The sequence below is a fragment of the Anabrus simplex genome, chromosome 1 (assembly GCF_040414725.1).
Source record: "Anabrus simplex isolate iqAnaSimp1 chromosome 1, ASM4041472v1, whole genome shotgun sequence".
Lineage (NCBI taxonomy): Eukaryota > Metazoa > Arthropoda > Insecta > Orthoptera > Tettigoniidae > Anabrus > Anabrus simplex.
The window spans coordinates 293465252-293489656 of record NC_090265.1 but is presented as its reverse complement, the minus strand read 5'-3'; positions in this window follow the sequence as shown (position 1 = coordinate 293489656).

Sequence of the window (24405 nt, the reverse complement as noted above, 5' to 3'; positions counted from 1 at the left end):
AGTTGTTCTAGGTCTTTAACATTGGCTGCCACAAGAATTTCTTGTACATGCGCCGGAAATTGTAAAGTTACTACCTGTATTAACTCCTGTTCTGGCAAAGGATGATCAAAGAATTGCATCTTCTTTAATTGAGAAATGAGAAAGTCAGAATATCGTGAAGAATTAATCGCTGTGTTGTATCTCCTAGAATACAACTGTAGCTTAATCAAATGTTGAATTTCTGAATTCCAAAACCTCTTCAACAAGGCCTCCTTGAACTCATCATAGGTTTTAATATTAAATTTAAATGCTGTGTACCAATTTAATGCTTTCCCTTCCAATAATCTAGAAGCTATCCTTAATTGATGATCGGATCGTACTTTATTCTCTTGAAAGTACTCTTCAATGTTGAGAAGGAATTCTTTCGCTGTGTACACTTCCTTTCCGGAAAATTTTGCAGGTTTATCGTCTGATAATTTTAAAACTGTGGAAATGCTAGAAGTATCTCCGCTAGACCCTTGACATTGGTGTGTAGACACCTCCTTCTCCACCTGAGATATCCTGTTATCAATGGTCTCTATTTTTCCTTGCAATTCGACCTTGATAGTCTTAACTTGTCCACGGATGGAGTTTTCCACGCTCTGGACTTCCTTTTCGAGGTCCTGCTTCACTTCATTTACGTCGCGGCCTATGCGAATGATTTGAGTATGTGCGCTATCTAATTGGGTTTTTACATGCTTATCTGTTTCCTCTTGCTTTGTTTTAAGTAAATTAACCTCATTACTTATTTTCTGGAAGTTAGTCTTAAAAGATTCATGGATGTTATCCTGAATAGAGGCTATTTTTGCTTGTGCCTGTGATAACTGACCGTGAGATTCTTTAAATTCTGCCTTTAAGCTTTCAACTTCCTTAATCAATTGATGTGAGGTCGGAAACGAAGCTTTTAAGTCTTCAACTATTTGTAGTTTAAGGTCTTGTTTTACTGTTTCTAAGTCACTGGTGAGGCGTTCGTTTATTTCCGTACACTTAGAATTAATCTTCGCATTAGTTTCTGAGAATCGTTTTTCAATCTCAGAACCAGCTTTAGTAAGCCTATTTTCCAAATTAGCATTAACCTCGGTAAACTTGGTATTAATTATTTTAGTTACTTGTGTGATACGACTTTCTAAGTTGGCTGTAGTTGCAAAATTAGATTCGTTAATGCGAGCTTTTAAAGTAGTACCTAATTGAGCAGTTACGGCATTGGCCTCATCAATACGAGTGTTAATCTCAGTAATACGAGATTCTAAAGTAGTACCTAATTGAGCAGTTACGGCATTGGCCTCGTTAATACGAGCTTGTAAATCAGCACCTACTTGAGCATGCGATTCGGCGATACGTTCATTTAAGTTAATCTTAAGAGCTTCAATAGCAGCTAAAATATTTTCCATTTTGATGGTAATGTATTTAAACCAAGCAACAAGAAAATCACAAATCACTTGAAAAGAATTCAGATATCACCATTATTGTCCAATGGTTAAAAGTTCATGTTCAAAACCATTCAAACATTCTCAAAAAGAAAAATCTCCAAGACATTTAACACACAAAAAATTATCCCATATCATTGATAACACTTCTTATAGAAAAGTTAAATCTTGTTAGAAAATTCTCTGGAATGTTAATGGCTATTCCACACAAAGCACTGGAAATGTATCTGGATTAACTTGCTAAGTCACACGATTTTAGTGCGATTTTGTCTATCACTGTACTTCTTAATTTATCACTAGTACTTCAAAATTGAGCCTAGAATGGTTAAGTGTCAATTTCATTTCTACTGCACTCATAATTAAGTTCTGATATTGCTGAAGCACTAATTTCTAGTTCTACTGCACTCCAAATCGGCCCCAACACGACTGGGGCGCCAATTTCTCCCCCTCTCCTCTGTAACAGTAAATGTGGTACTTCGGTAGACATGAGACGCAGAGCGTGTACCATTCGTTGAAGTGCGTACAGAGGGAGAGGGTTTGTTTAGAAATAAATCTTAAAATTTTTCCTCTGAGTTTATTATTAAATTCAAAGTCATGTCACCTCTGTACAGCAGATACAGCAGAAAATGTTCTTCGTCCTAGGGCTGGCGATGTCCTTGGCTTCCGGCAGCTTCTCCTTTTCCCATACCAGTGAACCACCATTCATCCCGATGGAAGTTGTAGAAGATCCATTCGACGTCTTGAAGATCCATACGGTGCTGATGAAGGGCGTTGAGGTAGTCCTCGTGAATGATGAACGTGAATGAACATCGTTAAGCCTTGGGGCGAGTTAATGCAAAGACTGCTTCTGCACAGATGAGAGGAATGTTTATCAATGGTTTTAACAAGGTTCAAACACCAAAAAAAAAAAGTATCTTGAGAGTTTATCACACGGTGAAATGTCACTAAATTTTGTCCCGTGTTAAATGAAAAGAAGGCCACTAGACTCGAATGAGCATGTAAGTTTAATACTCATAAAAATAAAAGTCCACTCGAAACTTATCGTCGAATTTTAACAGAGTCACTTGAAGTTTGTGGCACTTGGCATAATGTAAAGTAATGCCGTACAACTTAGTTCTTAGTTTGAAACACTGTTCAACGTAATTTAATTGGATAAGAAAATAAAGATGTTTCACTCGTGAATTCGAACTCATTCACGTAATAATAACATAAAATTACAAGACGAAATTAATCATGTATTGACAGTCCTCGGTTCGAATGTTCGTAACATCGAAACGCACAACTGAATGTTCGTAGAATTGAAATGTGCTGTTTAGTAGAATTGAAATGCACAGTTCACACATGCACAGTTCACAGTTCATGACCTACAAATATTTACACAGTTCATGAAATGGTAAATTAGTGACGTAGTCATGCTTGCAATCGAGTAAATCTGGATTAAAACACAGTCTCATAAACTTGAAGTATTTAGTACTCTGTAAGGAGCAAACTGTTCTAAGTCCTGTCCAGAACATTAAACTTCAAATTACGAGCACTCGAAAACATTCGCAAGTCTTAGACACTCGTGTAGAATAAACAGTCACTTGATAATGTTCAGACGAAGCACAATTTATATCACGTCCCGTCGGAGTAAAAGTTTATCACTCACAGTATAAAGAAATCCGTACAAGTCCATATTCGACGCGATTGGGTTAAAGTCCACGGACTCGAAGATTGATAGCCGCTTCACGCTAGATCACGGTCCTCGCGAACCGAATGTATGAACTTCACTGCCTAGCGTGCACATACACACTCTGGCCACACACTCAGGCCACACACTGCTCTGCTGAGCGAAGCAGTACTGTATTTATATCTGATCCGGGCTTTCACATCTCGTTCCATAACTTCATCGCCTCATGTCAGATTTACGCGAAACTCTGCAGGAACGTACATAAGGGATCGGGTTACACGATGATATTGTTAAATTTGTTTAATTATTATTGTGGGGAAAGTTATTACCCATAGAAATTCGAAGAACATTCCACATCAGTCTAGGCTTTGTGTCGCGGCGAGGCATGCTGTGACGTCACCCGCTCTCTACGTCACACGCACACAGCTGTTGCTTGCCGTCCAGTCAGTCTTTCGTAGCCGGCCCGGGCGTAACGCGTAAGTTTTTAAGATTTCTATTACGGGGACTTAGTTTTGTACCGCCGTTACTGGTACAATATTGTATATATTATAACATCATTTATTATTTATTGTTATATTATGAAAGATAGGAATTTATTATGTATTGGATTTGGTTAATATGTTGAAATATAGTTGTTGTCATTTCATCTCATATTTGTGTACACGGAAAATGTTATTCCTGAGCGTGGAAAAATACATAACTCATGGGTTTAACTCATGAGCCAAGGCTAGTAAACAACGACCCGCGCGCGAGGCTTGCAAGCTGGTCAGCTACATCATCGCCACGCCTACTGGACTTGTCAAGAAAGAAGAGAAGGGGAGTTGATAATTCGATCTTCGAATCAGATACTTCGTTGTATATGAGTTTTGAGATTGAACTGTTACCAAGAGTGGGGGTGAGCCCGGATATATAGAGATTCTAACTACGAGAACTGACATCCTAACTACGAGATCCTAACTACAACTTCTGCTGTGATCCTAACTACAACTTCTGCTGTGAACCTAACTAACTTCTACTGTGAACATCTACTGTGAACGACGTTAATGATTTTTGTACAGTGTGCTGTCGTTTCGATACAGTACTTAGCTGCGGTAATGGTATCGGATCTACGTGAAACGAAACACGCTTACGGCTTGTGTTATATTCAGTAAATCTTCTGGACCAAGAACTATGTTTAGTTCAAGTCTACGGAATTTGGTACAAGTCTGTACCGTATAAATAGTATAGCTCAGTTGGATTGAGATTTCTACTAATATCGAAAAATTCATATCTCTGAATTTTCTCCTCTTACGATCAACGCTGATCAGTTTTTACAAATATAGGGCCAATGTCTAATTTAAAGACTAGGCAATTAGGGAGTGCTAGTCCAGATAGCCCGTACCAGATCAGAGAAGGAAGGAACGATGCCCATGGAGCAAATTCTACATCGAGAAGAAGAGAACGCGTAACCACGGAAACCCGATGACTTCAACGAAAGCTGCAATTGGTGAGCTTCAATTAGATAAAGCAAGCAATTAGTAAATTCAGTAAAGTCAATTCTAAATCCCTCCACGCTTTAAGGAACTTTTCCGATTCATCTCATTTTTTTGTATAATAAATTCATTTGTATTTTATATTGCGTTAATTTTCTTTCTTAAGCGATACTTAATGGTTAATTATTTAAAATCCTACCCCTGTGATTTAAGTATAAGTCTCTATGCTAGTAAATATAAATTTTGGTTTACATTTTTGTTTAAAACTGTAACCCTGGCGCCCAAACATCACATAGAGAAATGGGAAAATTATTTGATATTCATGTGTCCCAAGGTAATAACTTTCATCTCCCCAAGTGTCTTGATGAGGAGGGCGAACAGTTACAACAGGCCTGTGAAAAAAAAAAAAATTCTCTTCGGCGAAAGGTTGAAGAGGTGATTTACCCTAATATAGCAGTGCTGATTTCAAATATGTAAACCTCTTTTGCCTATCATGTACAGTGTTTTTGTTATTTGAAATCCAAATTTTACATATTTTTGTAATTTCGATAGGAAACACAATAATAGAGAATATATGTAATTTTAATGGGACATGATCAAATTACAACGAATATACAAAAAAGTAACGGGCTGGAGATGAAATACAGCCATTAGACACAATAGTTCAGGTGATAAAGCTTGGTTTAACCGGTAGCAGAAAGTGGAAACTTCAACATCACCTACCTGGCAGTAGACGAGTGAGATAGTGTCTCATGTCTGAAACCTCGGACGTGAAGTCAGACACATTTGCAGTGCAGTCGCGCGAGGCAAAACTGCATTGAGTACGTGTGCACATATTGTGAATTCGTGTCTTTGCGAGAAGTGTTTTTCTTGTTTTTATTTTAAAATAATTGTAATAATTTTTTGTAGAGAAGTGTGTAGTTTTAATGTCAAAAATGATCGTTGTACAGCCAAGAATGAATTTAAGTGCATCCATTAAAATGTGTAACACGAGGAAATAAATCCCTTGGTAGAGCCAGTGGGAGAAATTACATAGAAAGATGGATGAAATGTATTGTAAGTTATAATGTTCCGTTATGCTAGTATTATTTGCGGCTAAGTGTGGCCAGGTCAATTTTTGTCTTAAAGTAGACCTCGTTTCCTGAGGATCCAGAGAACATGTGGGCATGTAAAACAGTAAATAAATAAATAAATTAACAGTGTGAATCCCCTAAGGGTTATGGCCTCCTGCAATGCAGGGACAGTGCTCAGTTTAGCTCATCAGGTGAGCAGGTCCTGAAGAGCATTATTATGTTGGTTAATCTGTTGTTTGTTTCATGATAACGTATTACCGCATATTGTACACTTGTGTAGTCTCACCCCCGAGTGAATGCAATCGTGTTTTCTGGCTCAACAATTCGTGAAAACGCACTGTTGCATTAATGACACGTGTACACTCTTTTCCCAGGGAGGGTTTAGGTTCCTTCTAGGTGAAAGCGTAAACTTGCACTCTTCGTTCTTGCATAGCTTCTTCTTCGAATGTTGTAGTCGTTTCTTGTAATTTCTTGACCTTATCCTTCGTTGAAATTCTCTTGACACACATTACAAGTATGTGTTCCACTATGTGTTCCGTGATGACCGGGAATCAAACCCGGGCCATTGAGGACGGCAGCTGATAGCGCTAACCGTTGCGCTACGGAGGCGGACGGTATACCTGGTTGCAATAGTTGACTTCAGACTCCGCAGTATATATATATTTTTTTTCAGTAAGTGGAACGTATCCAGCTCGTGGTTTAGCCTCTTGTACATTTATACGTCTGTACGCGATTTTTGGGACAGGGTGTAGCTAGGTAGCTCTTTTGCCGTGTTTAGGATTGTGCTTACATGAGTTTGAGCCTGAGGGCACACGTGATCATTATGAGAGTCTGGAGTGACTTTTGTGAATTTTGTCGTTGGTTTGGTTTCCACGAGAAAGTGTAGGTTCTGCGATGTATTGCTCATTAGATGTCGAAGTGACGTGTTGTTGAAGTAGATCGTTCTGTGCCCCGACTAATTCTAATTTACAGTGTTCATGGGAAGATTGTGTTACATTTCTTGCGTTTCACTTTTAATGATATTTTAACTTCACGTCTGGTTCATCATTTTTCATCTGGGAAGTTGTTTAACCTTTACCTTGGGAGTAACGAATTGCATTAATTTCATGAAGGTTTAGGACACGTTTTTATGCTTGAAGAACAGTGAAGTCACATAAGTATTAACATTTTTCATTAGTAGCAGTGGATTAGGATTTCTAAGTTTTTCATGGGTAACAACCGATATTGGAAGTGGGTCTGATCCTCATTAATAATCACCAGCTTGGCAGGCCGAATTATTTCGAAGGTGGTTTGGACATCTGAGATCTGTAATTGTAGTGTGATTTCATTTTCAAACAAAATTTCGGCCGTAGCTACTTGGATGCTATACCCCCTTAAGCCTAGGGCGATCATGTGCCATGGTGGTGATTACTTTAATGATCTAGTTAAATTTTGTTTTGAAGGGTAAATTGAATGTTATTGTGTTGCCATTTGTGCTTTCTTCTGATGACGCAGAGCAAAGTTCTCCGCGAAACGTAAAGAATTTCACCTTATTTCCTTGACATGGCATAAGCCCAAAATCCTATATCATGTCTTAATGTTATTGTGTTTGTATTGTTGATAGAGGCAAGGGTTCAGTCTAGGAGGACGATTTCATGAGGTGGTTGTGCTGTAACTTTATTGGTTGGATATGCTTTTATAGTTAGCATCTCATGATCCACTTCGACATATCCAGTTCTCACACCATGGAATTATACGGAAGGACTCTGACCACTGGTGTACGGGTTCCAGATTTTATTTTTGGTACGTTTCGTGTCAATTGGTATTAAAAGTAATGAATTCATTGCGAACGTTATATTAAGGCTGTAGGTATATTTTCTTAGGTCATGATATGCGTGTTTCTTTTTTTTTAATGCGGTTGGACTCAGATTAATGAAATTTATTTATGCGTTAGTTGTCTATATGTGATAAATGATTTATTTTATGATGTTTCATTTCTTTCCTTCACGTAAAGCAATATTATAACTTCCAGAATTTATGTAAATATGTATTTTAGGTCATCAGCAAATCACGACCATCCGTGATTACAAAATGGAATATTTATTCGCACCAACAATGTTTTTTATTCAAATAGATTGCTTGGATTGAGCATACTTGATAGTTGCAATTTTCAATTAATTATTACGGAGCTTAAGATTAATTTTATAATTGATTCATTGATTAATGTAATCTCTTGGAATAAGTTTAACTTTCTCAAGACGTGTCGTATGTTCAGTTGCGAGTGACGCGATTGATATGTACTGCGATGCAATCCTATTTTACTATGACGCAATCTTGGTCGTCAACGTTACTTAGAGAATGTATTTAAGAGCATTTAGTCTCAAATTAGAAGCACATTTGACTTCATCAAATATTGGTTACTGTAGGTTGTAACAGTCAAGGGTTCATTCTGTTCATACGTTACCTTCTTGGCTGTTTAAATTTGCTATTTGCTTTACGTCGCATCGACACAGATAGGTCTCATGGCGACAATGGGACAGGAAAGGCCTAGGAATAGTAAGGAAGCGGCCGTGGCCTTAATTAAGGTACACCTCCAGCATTTGCCTGGTGTGAAAATGGGAAACCACAGAAAACCATTTTCAGGACTGCCGACAGTGGAATTCGAACCCACTATCTTCCGGATGCGAGCTCACAGCTGCGCGCCCCTAACCGCGCGGCCTACTCGCCCGGTGCTATTTAAATCATTGGACACCCTTTCTAGAGATGAAGTTTGGCAATCGAACGTTCCAGAAACTAAAGCTTCACACGTGGACAACTTAACCGACGGTTACCTTGAAACTTTACTTAGTTTTCAGGTTCGTGTTTTCTTGCCGGGCTGAGTGGCTCAGACGGTTGAGGCGCTGGCCTTCTGAACCCAACTTGCCAGGTTCGATCCTGGCTCAGTCCGGTGGTATTTGAAGGTGATCAAATACGACAGCCTCGAGTCGGTAGATTTACTGACAACTAAAAGAACTCCTTCGGGACTCAATTCCGGCACCTCGGCGACTCCGAAACCGGAAAAGTTGTTAGTCGGACGTAAAGCGAATAACATTATTATTATTATTATTATTATTATTATTATTATTATTATTATGATTTGTGTTTTCTTGCATTCTTAACAATTTAACATGAATAAATTTCAGTATTATGAAGCTAGAAACTAAGGCAAACAAATTTATTGGTAACATGTAATTCCACAGAATTTTATCTGATATCGTCATTGTTTCTTTGGTAGACATGGCATAATATCTTTCAATTATGTTCAATTTTTCAAATTTTAATCTTGTGTTTTGGGAAATATATGTCACTTTAGGAAAATCTTACTTTCATTTCAAGTAGTTGATATATTCCTCTATACCTTGCCAATCACAGGACGATGTGACTACACCGGCCAGTTACCACCCCCTGAGACAAAAAGACTTCATGAGTTTATGCCCACGACACTGGAGTCCTGGCATCCTCTTGGCAAGGGTACAATACATACATATGTCTTTCAGCGTTCAGTCTTCAAGCCTCTGTAAATTTACTAACCGCCGCCACAATCGTCTATCTGTAACTAGTTCTGTGGCCTCATTTATTTCTACACCTCTTATCTTTAAATCGTTAGAAACTGAGTCCAACCATCGTCTTGGTCTCCTCTATTTCTCTTACTCTCAATAACAGAGTTCTAAAAGGGCCAATGTCAAGATTTAAAAAACAGGTTTTATTGCTGTACGCCATACAGTTTCATGTGCTGTCCATATTGTCTGAGTCACATACGATGAGAGGATACTGGCGTTTTAAGATGTAATCCCCAAAGTGTTTTAGCAAGTTTCTAATTAGCATCAAAGTACCAATCTTGACATTTGCCCTCCTCTCTTATTTTACATTTGTTTCAAGAAGGGCCAATGTCGTCATTGGCCTTTATTGCTGACAGATTGTTTCACCAATTGAAACACTGCAGTGGCATTGGTCTTAAATATGGTGGGAATACACAATAATAAGTGTTGTTCCTTTAACAATTCTCCGAACTTTTTAGTGCATTGTCAATGACGAATCTAGACAGTCTTGGTGGGCAAACGCACCATGTTTCACAGAGGCCGGATAATGGCATATTTGTGTCAGAAGACAGGCTTTGACTTCAGTGGTAAGTAAATCTATTCATTATAATAACCACAACGATACAGTAATTACGTTTATTATGATTACATGCTTGCAGTTCGGTTTCTTATTATTATTTGTTTCTAACTTTAGAGCAAGCTACAAACGATTTACCAAAAATGATTGGTCAGACGCCATAAATGTAGTTTTTGAGGAGCCTGGACAACAAAATATACCAGTTAAATCAAGCTTCAGTCAGCATCTTGTTTTGAAGGTATTAGTACAATAATAACGCTAATAATAATCAAATACAAACGTCACCGAGCTCGATAGCTGCAGTCGCTTAAATGCGGCCAGTATCCAATATTCGGGAGACAGTAGGTTCGAACCCCACTGTCGGCAGCCCTGAAGATGGTTTTCCGTGGTTTCCCATTTTCACACCAGGCAAATGCTGGGGCTGTACCTTAATTAAGGCCACTGTCGCTTCCTTCCCACACCTAGCCATTTCCTGTCCCATCGTCGCCATAAGACCTATCTGAGTCAGTGCTACGTAATACAAACGTCCTGTTTACATAACGGAGATTTTTCTTAGCCTATTATTATAATATTATTATTTTATAACTTTTCTAGGGCATGTTACACATTGTTTACCAGAATCCTACTCGTCAAATGGCACAATGGGCGACAAGAAAGAGCTTGAGGAACAAACTGCTCCTGAAATATCAATGCTCAAGACGTCACTCTGCCTTGAATGTAAGTTTACTGAAATGAACTGTTATTTCAAACCTCATTTTTCAGGAAACAAACCCATAAATCGACTAGTATTAACAACTGCCTATTAATTGATTTCATTGTTATTTTCTGTAAGGTTTTCCCAGTACTATTAGAGAAGGAAATGCATGTTCATCATTGTTGGCAGATGTGATTTCAAGTTCTGATGAAGATATAGTTGATGATTCTGATGAGTATGTTCCAAGTGATGGCGAAAGTAGTGATGAAAGCAGTGACGGGCCTGTACGAAAAATAGTTAAAATATCTTCAAGGACTGAAGAAATAGATAAAATTCTACAGCAGGCTGGCAATGAAACAACAAAGTTTAGTGGAAGGGGATGAAGAAATATGATCCACAAGAATCATCCAGTAAAAGAAAGCGAAACCAAAAATTATGGGGGGAAATCAGACGAAAGAATTGAAAACTCTAGGAAAGGAATATGTGACATCGAAAGGAAAAGTTATACCTTCTAAGGTTCTGAAATTGTCGTGCAAGTGCAGGAAAAATTGCGGAGAAAAAGTAAGCGACAATGAGAGAGAAAAAAGTGCATGGAATTGTCCCCAGAATCTCAAAATCAGTTCATAGCTAATCATGTGTCTGAGGAAAAGAAACATGTGGAGCGTTTAAAGAATAAACTCGAAAGAACTGCAAGCAGACGAAAATATTCCATGAAGTACTTTCTGTACATTTCTTCCTTGCAAACTAAGCTAGAAGTATGTCAGAGTATGTTCCTTCGTACATTTCGTTTAACACAAAACAAGGTAAGAGTAATTGTGGAGAAAAGACGGAGCTCTGAAGAAGGAGTGTGTTCTGAAGATGGACGTGGTAAACATTCAAATCATCCAAAAGTTTCTTCTCATGATATTGATTTAATAAAGGATCACATTAACATGTTTCCTTCCTACGAAAGTCATCATTCACGATCTCATTCTTCTAAGAAATGTTTATCTCCAGTCTTGAATATTTCAGCAATGTACCGACTGTATCAAGAATTCTGTCGAACCAAATGAGTGAAACCAAGAAGTGAAGCATGTTAATGAAGAGTTTTTGAGACCTGTTTAAATCTTAGCTTTCACAAACCGAAGACTGATACGTGTGCAAAATGTGACAAATACGTCATGTTACTCAACAATTGTACTGATGATGCTCAACATTGTAAGGTTGAAATGAACGACAGCAACATTTGTATTTAGCCCAGGCTGCTTACGATCAGAAAGAAAATGATAAAAAGAAAACTGAGCAGAATTCCAAAGTTGTAACCCTGGCCTTTGATTTGCAGAAATGTATACCCACACCTTTTCTACGTTGTGGTGTAGCATTTAACAAAAGACAACTTTGGACCTTCAACTTGGCCATCTATGTAAAGAGACTTAAAGAATGTTCACCAGTATGTTGCATTTAGAATGAAACAGTGGCAGGAAGAGGTGACCAAGAAATAGCTTCTTGTCTATATGATTATGTGATGAAACTGACTGACGAAATTGTGGAGGTGCATCTGTATAGTGATTCGTGTACTGGACAAAACAAACTTTATTTTAAATCATGTTTCTGAGAGTAGTGGAAAATTTATGATTCAGGGAAGACGTTTGGGAATCAACCACAAGTTTCTTGAAGTTGGACATACTTATTTGGAAGCTGATTCTTTTCACGCAGCTATTGACAAGACAAAGAAAACAATAACAACTGTTTAAGTGGAACTGCCAAAAGACTGGGCCAAATTAATACGCATGGTTCCCCGAAAGCCACCTATAACTGCAATAGAGCTGGAACAAAAGGATTTCTGCAGCCTTAAAGACTTGATGAGAAGTCATTATCTGCACAAGAAAATGAACACAGAAGGGAATCCTGTTGTTTGGAACAAGATAAAATGGATGAAGTATCACTCAAATATGCCAGGAATTATTTGATACACACATAGTTACTCCTCAGAAGAATCATTCAAGATGATAGGTATGAACAAAAAGATAACTCGACGTTTGTCGATCCAAAACTCGCACGTATTTCTGATGCCATAATTCCCATTCCAGAAAAGAAATTAAAAGACTTAAAGGATCTCCTTCCATACATCAACATAAGCAGTCGTCCATTCTACATGCAGTTCATCAGTCACCTGAGAGCCAATACACAGTCAGATGAAAGAGATGAACTGATATTTTATGAGGGGGGAGATGAGGATGGTGATGATGATGGAAACGCATGATACATGTTGTTGTTTCTCCTTCTAAAGTATCAACCATAGTGTATGTGCAAATTGTTTGTCTAATATTAAGAAATGTGAATAAACAGTTCTCCCCCTGATTTTGAGACTAAACCGTGTTTTCATAATTTATGGTGACAAAATGTGATTTCTGGAAGATGTAACATTTGCTATCAGTTATTAAATTATTGATGAATGAATAAATGATTTAATTAATGAACATAAGGAATTATTTATCTTAAAATTACCTGTTTCTGGAGATTTAGTGTATCTGACCTAGAAGTTAAAAAGGGTCAATGTCAAATAATATAAGATAGTTCATGATATTAAGCCTTAGTTAAGCTAATTTACAATAATGATTGCAACAAAAAGCCCCCAAATAAATTGTTAATATTTGTCGGAAAATGGCAGAAAATATTCAAAAGCTTATAACTCAAAACTAAGATTCTTGATATTGGCCCTTTTAGAACCAAGCCACAGTATTTTCCTAGGTAACCTATCCTCTTCCTCACATGACCCCGCAATCGAAGCCGGTTTATGTGTACAGTTTTATCCATCGAGTTCATTCCTACCCTTTCCTTTATCTCCTCATTTCAAGTACTCTCCTGCCACTGTTCCCACTGCTAGTACATGCAATCATTCTTGCTACTTTCATGTATGTTACTTCTAAATTATGAATAAGATATCCTGAGTCCACCCAGCTCTCACTCCCGTAAAGCAAAGTTGGTCTGAAGACAGACCGATGTAAAGATAGTTTCGTCCAGGAGATGACTTCCTTCTTACAGAATACTATTGATCGCAACTGCGAGCTTACTGCATTACCATTACTGCACCTTGATTCAATCTGACTTATTACACTACCATCCTGGGAGAACACACATCCTAAATACTAGAAATGATCTACCTGTTCCAGCTTGGTATCCTCAATCTGACATTCAATTCTCTTGAATTTCTTACCTACCAACATCAATTTAAGTCTTCGAATAGCTAATTTGCATAGCATACTAATCGCACTTATTTTCAAGTTCCAAAATATTAGACTGCAGGCTTTCGGCACAATCTGCCATTAAGATCAAGCCGTCAGAATAGGCCAAACGGCTTAGTACATTTTCACTAAACGGAATCCTAATTTTCATATCATACTCATTGCACCAATTTTCAAGTTCCGAGATATTAGACTTCAGGCTTTCGGCACAATCTGCCATTAATATCAAGTCGTCAGAATAGGCTAAACTGCTCACTACATTTTTACCTAACTGAACCCGTCCCTGCCACTATGAACAACAAAGGTGAAAGATTACAGCGTTGTCTAACACCGGTGAGTATCTTGAACCAAAAACTCATGTAACGGTACCATCAATTCTCACTGCAGCCCAATTGTCACCATAAATGCCTTTGATTTGTGCTTTAATCCTACAGCCCCACAATAAAGCGCACATCTTTTCTCTTGGTACTCTGCAATATGTCTTCTCTAGATCTCATCATCATCATCATCATCACTGTTTACCCTCCAGGTTCGGTTTTTCCCTCGGACTTAGCGAGGGATCCCACATCTACCGCCTCAAGGGCAGTGTCCTAGAGCTTCAGACTCTTGGGGAGTATGACCAGTACCTCGCCCAGGCGGCCTCATCTGCTATGCTGAACAGGGGCCTTGTGGAGGGATGGGAAGACTGGAAGTGATAGGCAAGGAAGAGGGAAGGAAGCGGCCGTGGCCTTAAGTTAGGTACCATCCCGGCATTCGCCTGGAGGAGAAGTGGGAAACCACGGAAAACCATTTCGAGGATGGCTGAGGTGGGAATCGAACCCACCTCTACTCAGTTGACCTCCCGAGGCTGAGTGGACCCCGTTCCAGCCCTCGTACCACTTTTCAAATTTCGTGGCAGAGCCGGGATTCGAACCAGGGCCTCTGGGGGTGGCAGCTAATCACGCTAACCACTACACCACAGAGGCGGACCTTCTCTAGATCTACGAAACATAAATATAGATATCTGTCTATTCCTCAGGTAGCATATTTCAGTCACATGGCACATATTTTTATATACTTAAACAAAAGAATATAGGCTTCGATAAAAGTAGCATCTCTTCGAGCAACCGTGTTGATGCAAAACTACACAAATACACACACACACTAACAAATGACTGTGTCAATCCTTGTGCCACAACCTAACTTGTCGACAAAACAGGTAAGTGGGGCCTGTCGTTGAAAACCGTGCACAGTCCTGAGTCAGTAACATGGAGAAATAAAAGCCCATTGAGAGAAGAGACTTGGAACCGTTTGCACAGGTATTTCTAGCACGGGCACTGCACTTACGGCGGGCGAGGTTCGACACCCGTGATCTAGAATGTCAGTTTTAGACTATTCCAGGAAATGCAAGTACTAAACCAGTGTGCTACACCATCGCTCTACAGAGACAGAAGACAGTATGTCATTGTTATTACTATGTATGTTGGGTATTCAGCCCGAAGGCTGGTTTGATCCTCTACAGCTCCACCAACAGCTGTCATAGGCAACCTAGGTGTCACTGAAGAGGCATACTAGGCAAATGAGAAGAGAGGTAGTTTTCTCACTGGGCCAGAAGTTGCTGTTACATATCAGTCTGCCAAGCGCACTGAAATGCTTGCACCAACCGACTCTATGAGCAATATTTTCACACTATTCATAACAGGGACTGGCTGCATAAGCAATGGTATTACTAGCATCGCTCATACCTCGGTCACTTTCATATTGTCAAAGCCAAGGATGGGACTGAGACAGATCAATGAAACTAACAAATTAATTCTAGCCCATACAAGAAGACATAGTGCACTGAAAACACTACATCTCGCCAGCAAAGCCATATTATTACTATTATGATGATGATGTTGATTATTATTATTATTATTATTATTATTATTATTATTATTATTATTATTATTATTATTATTAGGGTCGTTCAATTGAAACATAGACTGGCGGTTAAAAACTTGCCGTACACTATAAAAATGACAGCATATTGATGACAGTTTGAGAGAGTCTGCAGAAAAATACCCTCAACGTTCAGGCACCTATTTCAACGATTAACAACTTTCTCTCTACCCTCCACAAAGAAGGAAGCTGGTTGCTGGTTGAACCACTCTTGCACACAATCATGAACCATCTAATCGGTGGCGAAACACGTACTCTTCAGGACTTTCTTCAGCAGACTGAAGACTTGACTATCGCAAGGGAAGGCGAGTGATACACAGAACCGCAACAACAATAACAACAACAACTCCGACTGTGTATTATTGCGCTGGCAGCATGTCGCGTGTTACCATGAAGCTAGCACACTTCGTGACACTGATTCCAGCGGAACCACCTGTCTTGCACAAGAACTGAATCATCCCACGTTGTCCGACTCGTTGGCTGAACGGTCAGCGTACTGGCCTTCGGTTCAGAGAGCCCCGGGTTCGATTCCCGGCCGGGTCGGGGATTTTAACCTTAATTGGTTAATTCCAATGGCACGGGGGCAGGGTGTATGTGTTGTCTTCATCATAATTTCGGTTACGTGCCAGATGCGACCGTGCCGGATGCGACCCGGTCATTATCGTGGCAATAGCGACCGAGCGGATAAGCACCGTGCCACATGCGACCCATCAATCACTTACAATTGATCTGCATTAAGGGCTGTCACCAAGTGACGGATTGCTTATAAGTAGCTAACTTGGTCTTTTATAAAATAAAGGTCTGACACCGTTGTTAGCAGGTTCGAGTGCCATTGGTCGAAAGAAAAATATAATAATGTTGCTGGCTTTACGTCCCAGTAACTACTTTTATGGTTTAAGGAGACGTCGAGGTTGCGGAATTTAGTCCCGCAGGACTTATTTTACGTGCCAGTAAATCCACCGACACAAAGCTGACGTGTTTGAACATGTTCAAATACCACCGGACTGAGCCAGGATCGAACCTGCCAAGTTGGAGTCGTAAGACCAGCCTCTCAACCGTCTGAGCCGCCAGAGCCACTTAGCATGGATGAAAAAAAAATCGCCATCAGAATGTTGGCCGGCAGGATAGGAAAGTTGGTGGTAGACAGTTTCTAATCACTAGATTGCATGACAAAGGCCGGGATTCAAATCCAAACCTTTTTTCAGTGTTCAAATGGAGTGAGGGGATATGATGCTATTGATGGTGATTCGGGCGTCGGATGGCGACGTAAAGCATTGAGCAGACCCCTTGGTATTATTCGAGAGGAGTAGGCTACTTGCCGAAACCGGGGTTCATCTCTCCCTACTTCATTATCATAATCCCACATCCAGACGCGCAGGCCGCCCAAGGGAGTCAGGTAGAAAAACCTGCACCAGGCAAGCCGAACACGTCCTCGGACACTCCTGGTACTAATAGGACACGATAAGTAAGTAGGCCTAAGTCGTAAATAATTTCAGAGAATTAGGATCGTTTTATTGCTAGTGGCATTACGTCACACCGACACAGACAGGTCTTAAGGCGACGATGGGATAGGAAAGGGCTAGGAATGGGAAGGAAGCGCCCCTGGTCTTAATTAAAGTACAACCCCAGCATTTGCCTGGTGTGAAAATGGAAAACCACGGAAAACCATCTCCAGGGCTGCCGACAGTGGGATTCGAACCCACTATCTCCTGGATGCAAGCTTAGGGCCGCGCGCCTCTAACCGCATGGCCAACTCGCCCGGTAAAGACGTAAACGCATCACCATGTTTCGTATTGTAAAAGGAGTTTCCCCCAGAAGTGTTATGTAAAGTAGGGGCAGTAGTTGCTTATAGGACTTACTGAAATGGCATTGCACTTCGTTTAGCTTACCTTATCTTGGGTGATGGCACAACTTACCAAATGACAATTTGTTTGTCAACGCCGGTCGCATCCGGCACGGTTACAGATTATGCGGTCGCTAGTGGCACGGGTCGCATGCGGCACGGTCGCATCTGGCACGCCACCATCATTTCATCCTCATCATGACGCGCAGGTCGCCCACGGGAGTCAAATTGAGAGACCTGCACCTGGCGAGCCGAACCCATCCTGGGATATCCCGGCACTAAAAGGCATACGTTGTATTTGTTTGGACTTAACCATTAAACATGAATGTTATATTTACCTCTTTCCTCTGCTTAGCAGACGCATGTCTCACAAGTCAGACTTAATAATTTCAGAGCTGTTACTACAAACACCAATCAATGCAGTGCCACCACGGCTTGGCTGTTTCGTCATTTACCGTATTTGTGGTGTTGCGACCACTGTCAATGTTTTAACTGAACAAACCGTATTATTATTATTATTATTATTATTATTATTATTATTATTATTATTATTATTATTGGTGGCCGCATGGTTTAGGGATAGCGTGCCTACCTCTCACCCAGAGGCCCTGAGTTAGATTCCCGGCCAGGTCAGGATTTTTTACCTGAATCTGAGGGCTAGTTCGAGGTCCACAGCCTACGAGATTACAATTGAGGAGCTATCTGACGGCGAGATAGAGGCCCCGGTCTAGGAAGCCAAGAATAACAGCCAACAGGATTGTCATGCTGATCACACGAAACCTCATAATCTGCAGGTCTTCGGGCTGAGCAGCGGTCGCTAGGTAGGCCATGGCCTTTCCGGACTGTTGCGCCATGGGGTTATGTTTGGGTATTATTATTATTATTATTATTATTATTATTATTATTATTATTATTATGTCCGACTCGTTGGCTGAATGGCCAGCGTACTGGCCTTCGGTTCAGAGGGTCCCGGGTTCGATTCCCGGCCGGGTCGGGGATTTTAACCTTAATTGGTTAATTCCAGTGGCCCGGGGGCTGGGCGTTTGTGCTGTCCCCAACATCCCTGCAACTCACACACCACACATAACACTATCCTCCACCACAATAACACGCAGTTACCTACATATGGCAGATGCCGCCCACCCTCATCGGAGGGTCTGCCTTACAAGGGCTGCACTCGGCTAGAAATAGCGACACGAAATCAAAATTATTATTATTATTTAGTTGATTTTCCTGGTTGAACGGTGTTGGGGCTGCCTGGGAGACTGAGCGAGTAAGGGTATTTCAATCGCCTTTACAAAGAATACTGCAATGTATTCGAAACGTCGGCAAACTGTACGTTACGTACAGAAAACAACAACACGGTTCAGCCAGCAAAATCAACTAAATTATTCTACGCACCGTGGAAGCTTCACCTTATTATTATTATTATTATTATTATTATTATTATTATTATTATTATTATTATTATTATTATTATTATTATTATTATAGAAATGAGAAGTCAGTCACCCTTACCAAAGGCTGATTTCAAGTATTTGTACGATACCATTCATTTTAGGACATAATATATATATATATAATAAGAGTTTTGTCTGTACATTGCTCAGAATTTAAAAAGGATGGTATTTCTCTATCAGTCGTGTCCACAGTAACAAGGAAATGGACTTCTTAACTTTCCGTAATGTCTGTCTGTCTGTACATGCATCACGAGAAAACGGCGGAAGAGAAAAGAGAATTTAATGAAAATCGGTATTCAAAGTGGGGAATATGTCGCTACAATCGCGGCCATAAATAATTATATTCACGCTTAGTGAAATGGTAGTTTAGGGGAAGGCCAAAAATTTAATTCTCAAATACACTGACTGAGAGAGCAAATGCAACACCAAGAAGGAGTGGTCAGAACTTTATGCCAATTGCAGGGTAGACTGACGTCACTGAGGTATGCTCATGATGTGAAATGCGCCGCTGTGCTGAGCACGTAGCGAACGATAAATGGGACACGGCGTTGGCGAATGGCCCACTTCGTACCGTGATTTCTCAGCCGACAGTCATTGTAGAACGTGTTGTCGTGTGCCACAGGACACGTGTATAGCTAAGAATGCCAGGCCGCCGTCAACGGAGGCATTTCCAGCAGACAGACGACTTTACGAGGGGTATGGTGATCGGGCTGAGAAGGACAGGTTGGTCGCTTCGTCAAATCGCAGCCGATACCCATAGGGATGTGTCCACGGTGCAGCGCCTGTGGCGAAGATGGTTGGCGCAGGGACATGTGGCACGTGCGAGGGGTCGAGGCGCAGCCCGAGTCACGTCAGCACGCGAGGATCGGCGCATCCGCCGCCAAGCGGTGGCAGCCCCGCACGCCACGTCAACCGCCATTCTTCAGTATGTGCAAGACACCCTGGCTGTTCCAATATCGACCAGAACAATTTCCCGTCCCGTCGATTGGTTGAAGGAGGCCTGCACTCCCGGCGTCCGCTCAGAAGACTACCATTGACTCCACAGCATAGACGTGCACGCCTGGCATGGTGCCGGGCTAGAGCGACTTGGATGAGGGAATGGCGGAACGTCGTGTTCTCCGATGAGTCACGCTTCTGTTCTGTCAGTGATAGTCACCGCAGACGAGTGTGGCGTCGGCGTGGAGAAAGGTCAAATCCGGCAGTAACTGTGGAGCGCCCTACCGCTAGACAACGCGGCATCATGGTTTGGGGCGCTATTGAGTATGATTCCACGTCACCTCTAGTGCGTATTCAAGGCACGTTAAATGCCCACCGCTACGTGCAGCATGTGCTGCGGCCGGTGGCACTCCCGTACCTTCAGGGGCTGCCCAGTGCTCTGTTTCAGCAGGATAATGCCCGCCCACACACTGCTCGCATCTCCCAACAGGCTCTACGAGGTGTACAGATGCTTTCGTGGCCAGCGTACTCTCCGGATCTCTCACCAATCGAACACGTGTGGGATCTCATTGGACGCCGTTTGCAAACTCTGCCCCAGCCTCGTACGGACGACCAACTGTGGCAAATGGTTGACAGAGAATGGAGAACCATCCCTCAGGACACCATCCGCACTCTTATTGACTCTGTACCTCGACGTGTTTCTGCGTGCATCGCCGCTCGCGGTGGTCCTACATCCTACTGAGTCGATGCCGTGCGCATTGTGTAACCTGCATATCGGTTTGAAATAAACATCAATTATTCGTCCGTGCCGTCTCTGTTTTTTCCCCCACTTTCATCCCTTTCGAACCACTCCTTCTTGGTGTTGCATTTGCTCTGTCAGTCAGTGTATTTACGTTATCAGTGGTGGTATCTTAATGAAAATCGGTATGCGAAGTCGGGGAATAAGTTGCTATAATCTAGGATAAAAATGATTGTATTCACACTGAGTGTGGTCGTTTAGTGAAAGGCCTAAAATTTATTTCTCAAATAATAATGTTATTAGTGTTCGTATCTTAACGAAAATCGGTAGGCGAAGTGAAAGAATAAGTCGCTAGAATCTAGGTCATAAATAATTGTATTCACCATGAGAAAAATGGTAATTTAGGGGAAGGAAAAAAAATTCTCAAAAATTTCTGTTATTAGTGGTCTTATCGATAGATACTGCATAACTAGAGTTATATGTTGACTTCAGTTAGGAAAACCTCGATGTCAGTCTTTCTGAGAATCCCGTAGCGAAGCACGGGTACATCAGCTAGTAATAAATATACACGCTTCGTTTTTGAATCATTAAAAGCCCTACAGTTATTTTTAACTTCGAGTTTTTTGTTATTATTGATAGTTAACATTGTCAAACGATTTCTTTATCGTTATTGAACAACGATTACGAAGTAATAAATATGAGAGTCAAAATGATGGCGATCTTTAACAGAGCAGTATCTGTATGTTTCATTGTTGGTCGCGGACATTTAATCGATACGCGAGCAACAAATTTCAATTTAAAAACAAAAAACGTAAAAAAGGGGAGACGTCATAATTCAACCGGAAACGAGATTTAATCAGTCTAACAAAGCAAATAGCGTTTCAAAAGAGAAGGGTAGATTCAATTATTTTTATATGCAGGCAGAGTCTGTCGGACTCCTTCCTCTTGTGTGCTCCAATAGTTCATTCGACGATTACAATCCCCACCCTCGCTCCAATATGAACTGCTAATGTAGGTTTATTGCGTCCAATATCGGCATACGTGAGAGAGGAAAAGTATTACTACTGGAGTGCTATTCATGACGACAATGACGGTGATGATGGTTAAATTATTATTATTATTATTATTATTATTATTATTATTATTATTACACAGTTCAAAAAATTAGAGGAGCATGCTTTTTAACGTCTGGTATGTGAACGTTAATTTGGTACATGTGGTTCCTATGGTCATACAGCATACCTTAAGACCTTAGTTACTCAGGGTATGCAAATCGAAGTTATACTCCATCTGTAGGCGTATTCATATATTAAACTGGCAGATGACCCCACAAAACAAAGTGAATAGCGGTGCGTCCGTGTTTCGTTGTGCGGTACACAGATTACTGCCGTCATTTGAGCACGCAGTACGTAAACCAGCACATCCCATAGACATCTTCGAGGTTCAGGTCGCAAGGGCCGTCACTGTGAAGGATGGATTTTCGTCGTGTTCCTGTGGATCTCAATGTCTCTCCGTCAGTTATTCAACGCTTGTGGAATCGCTGCATTGAGAGAGAGCCAGTTGACCGGGAGGTTTGGACAAGGTCGTGGACGCATGACAACCCCACAGGGTGACCGATATCTGACCATCTGTGCGTTGCGGCGCAGTGCCAGAGAACTGCAACAAGACCTCAGGAAGGTCACTGGAGTCACGGTGTTTGACCAGACAGTAAGGAACAGGTTAAGAGAAGTGTCCATACAACCCAGACGTTCTGTTCGAGTGCCCCGTTTAACGCAGCAACATCGCTCAACTTCGCCAATGGGATGTATTGTTCATAGACGAGTCCAGATTTTCCCTGACACAGCGCGATGGATGGCAACGTGTATGGAGACGCCGTGGTGATCAGTACATGACAAATGTTGTCCAGGAAGGCGACCGATTCGGACAAGGTTATGTGATTATATGGGTTGGCATCAGTATTGATGGCCGTACGGATCTTGTCGTCGTCCGGTGTAATCTTACCGCTGCGGGATACATCGAGCAGATACAGCTAAAGCATGTGTTGGTTGCTGCATACAGTGTTGGCCCTGAATTCGTACTCATGCACGACAATGCCAGGGCTCAAGTACCGCGCATCACCAGAGCTGTCTTGCAAGAACTGGACATTCAAGAGATGGATTGGCCAGCAGTGAGTCCCGACCTTAATCCTATCGAGCATGTGTGGGATAGGCTTGACAGGCCTGTTTGTGAGCGTCCCGTTCCACCACAGACTCTACAAGACCTCGAACAGGCTCTCATTAATGAATGAGACCTGATACCGCAACGTGACCTCCGTCGACATATACGGAGCATGCAACGTAGCTGCCAAGTTGTGATAAATGCTCGTGGAGGACATGCAACATACTAAAGTTCTCCATCTATGAAAAAAATCCACCTTGGAGGACTGTTATCTCTTTGTTTTCGCTGCTATTTGGACATTTCCGTATGTGTTCTGAAAATGAACGCGAATCCATCGATGTTCTTTTATACATTTCAACGGTAATTAGTTGGTAATATACCTGGGTGTAAGGTATTGTTTTGTGGAGCATGGCGTAGTTCAAAAACGTGTTTCCCTGTTTCCCTAATTTTTAACTGTGTATTATTATTATTATTATTATTATTATTATTATTATTATTATTATTATTATTATTATTATTATTATTATGTCGCCGATTTCAGCCAGGACCGAACTCACTGTCTAGGGAACAGATGGTTAACGGTGTCACTGGGATCGGTGGTGGCAGTTTACAGTATTTACGAATTCACGAGGCGTCTTTCCAGTTCCCAGCTCCATAAATATATATCTTGGATTCATCATAAAAAACGTCATAGTACACTTCGCACACTTACAGATCATTTTGCAACTTATGGCTTGTTGCTAGAGACAACCATCGATGCATCTGAAAGGAAATCCTAGTATCAGAAAGTAATGTAAAAGCAAAAAAAATTGATAACGTACAATTAACAATACCCCCTTAAAATTGCAATACTTTTCTAAAAATTATGAAAAATGGGAAATGAAATAATATCTAAGCCTCTCAGTAGAACAATAATTGATCAAAAGAGATGGAACAAGAAAGAGAAAAGTGAGAACCAAGTTAAAGTAGTGCCGGGCTCAACAGGAACCCTTACATTGTCACACATTTCCCTCGTTGTTGCCTTGCGGTGTCGAAGGACGGGCACTAGAGGCTTCACCAATGAACCAACTGCAGGTCCTTGAAATATAGATGTACAGAAGAATATTGCAGATCCCACATCACCACTGAGGAGGTATTCCATCTTACTGGAGAATCATGCGAAATAAAGAGTAATATATACCACAGTTCAATTCTTCGCTTGTGTTGAGGAATTGATTATCGATGCAGTCAAGCAAGGCAAAGATGTATATCTTGCGTATGGCTTTTAGTGCCAGGAGTGTCCTAGGGCATGTTCGGCTCGCCATGTGCAGGTTTTTCGATTTGACTCCAGTAGGAGACCTGCGCGTCATGATGAGGATGAAATAATGATGACGACACATACAGTCAGCATCCGCACCAGACAAATCAACCAATGATGGTTAAAATTCCCGACCCTCCCGGTAATCAAACCCGGGACCGCTGTGACCATAGGTCAGCACGCTAACCATTTAGCCATGGATGCGGACTGTCTTATTATTAGTATTACTGTTGATGTACACACGGGTTATTGCAGTAGCCGAACTTCTTCGGTTACAAGAAATTCGTGAGTTGAGCTTGAAGAATATTCAAGGAATGAACAAAGTTAAATATGCTGGGTTAG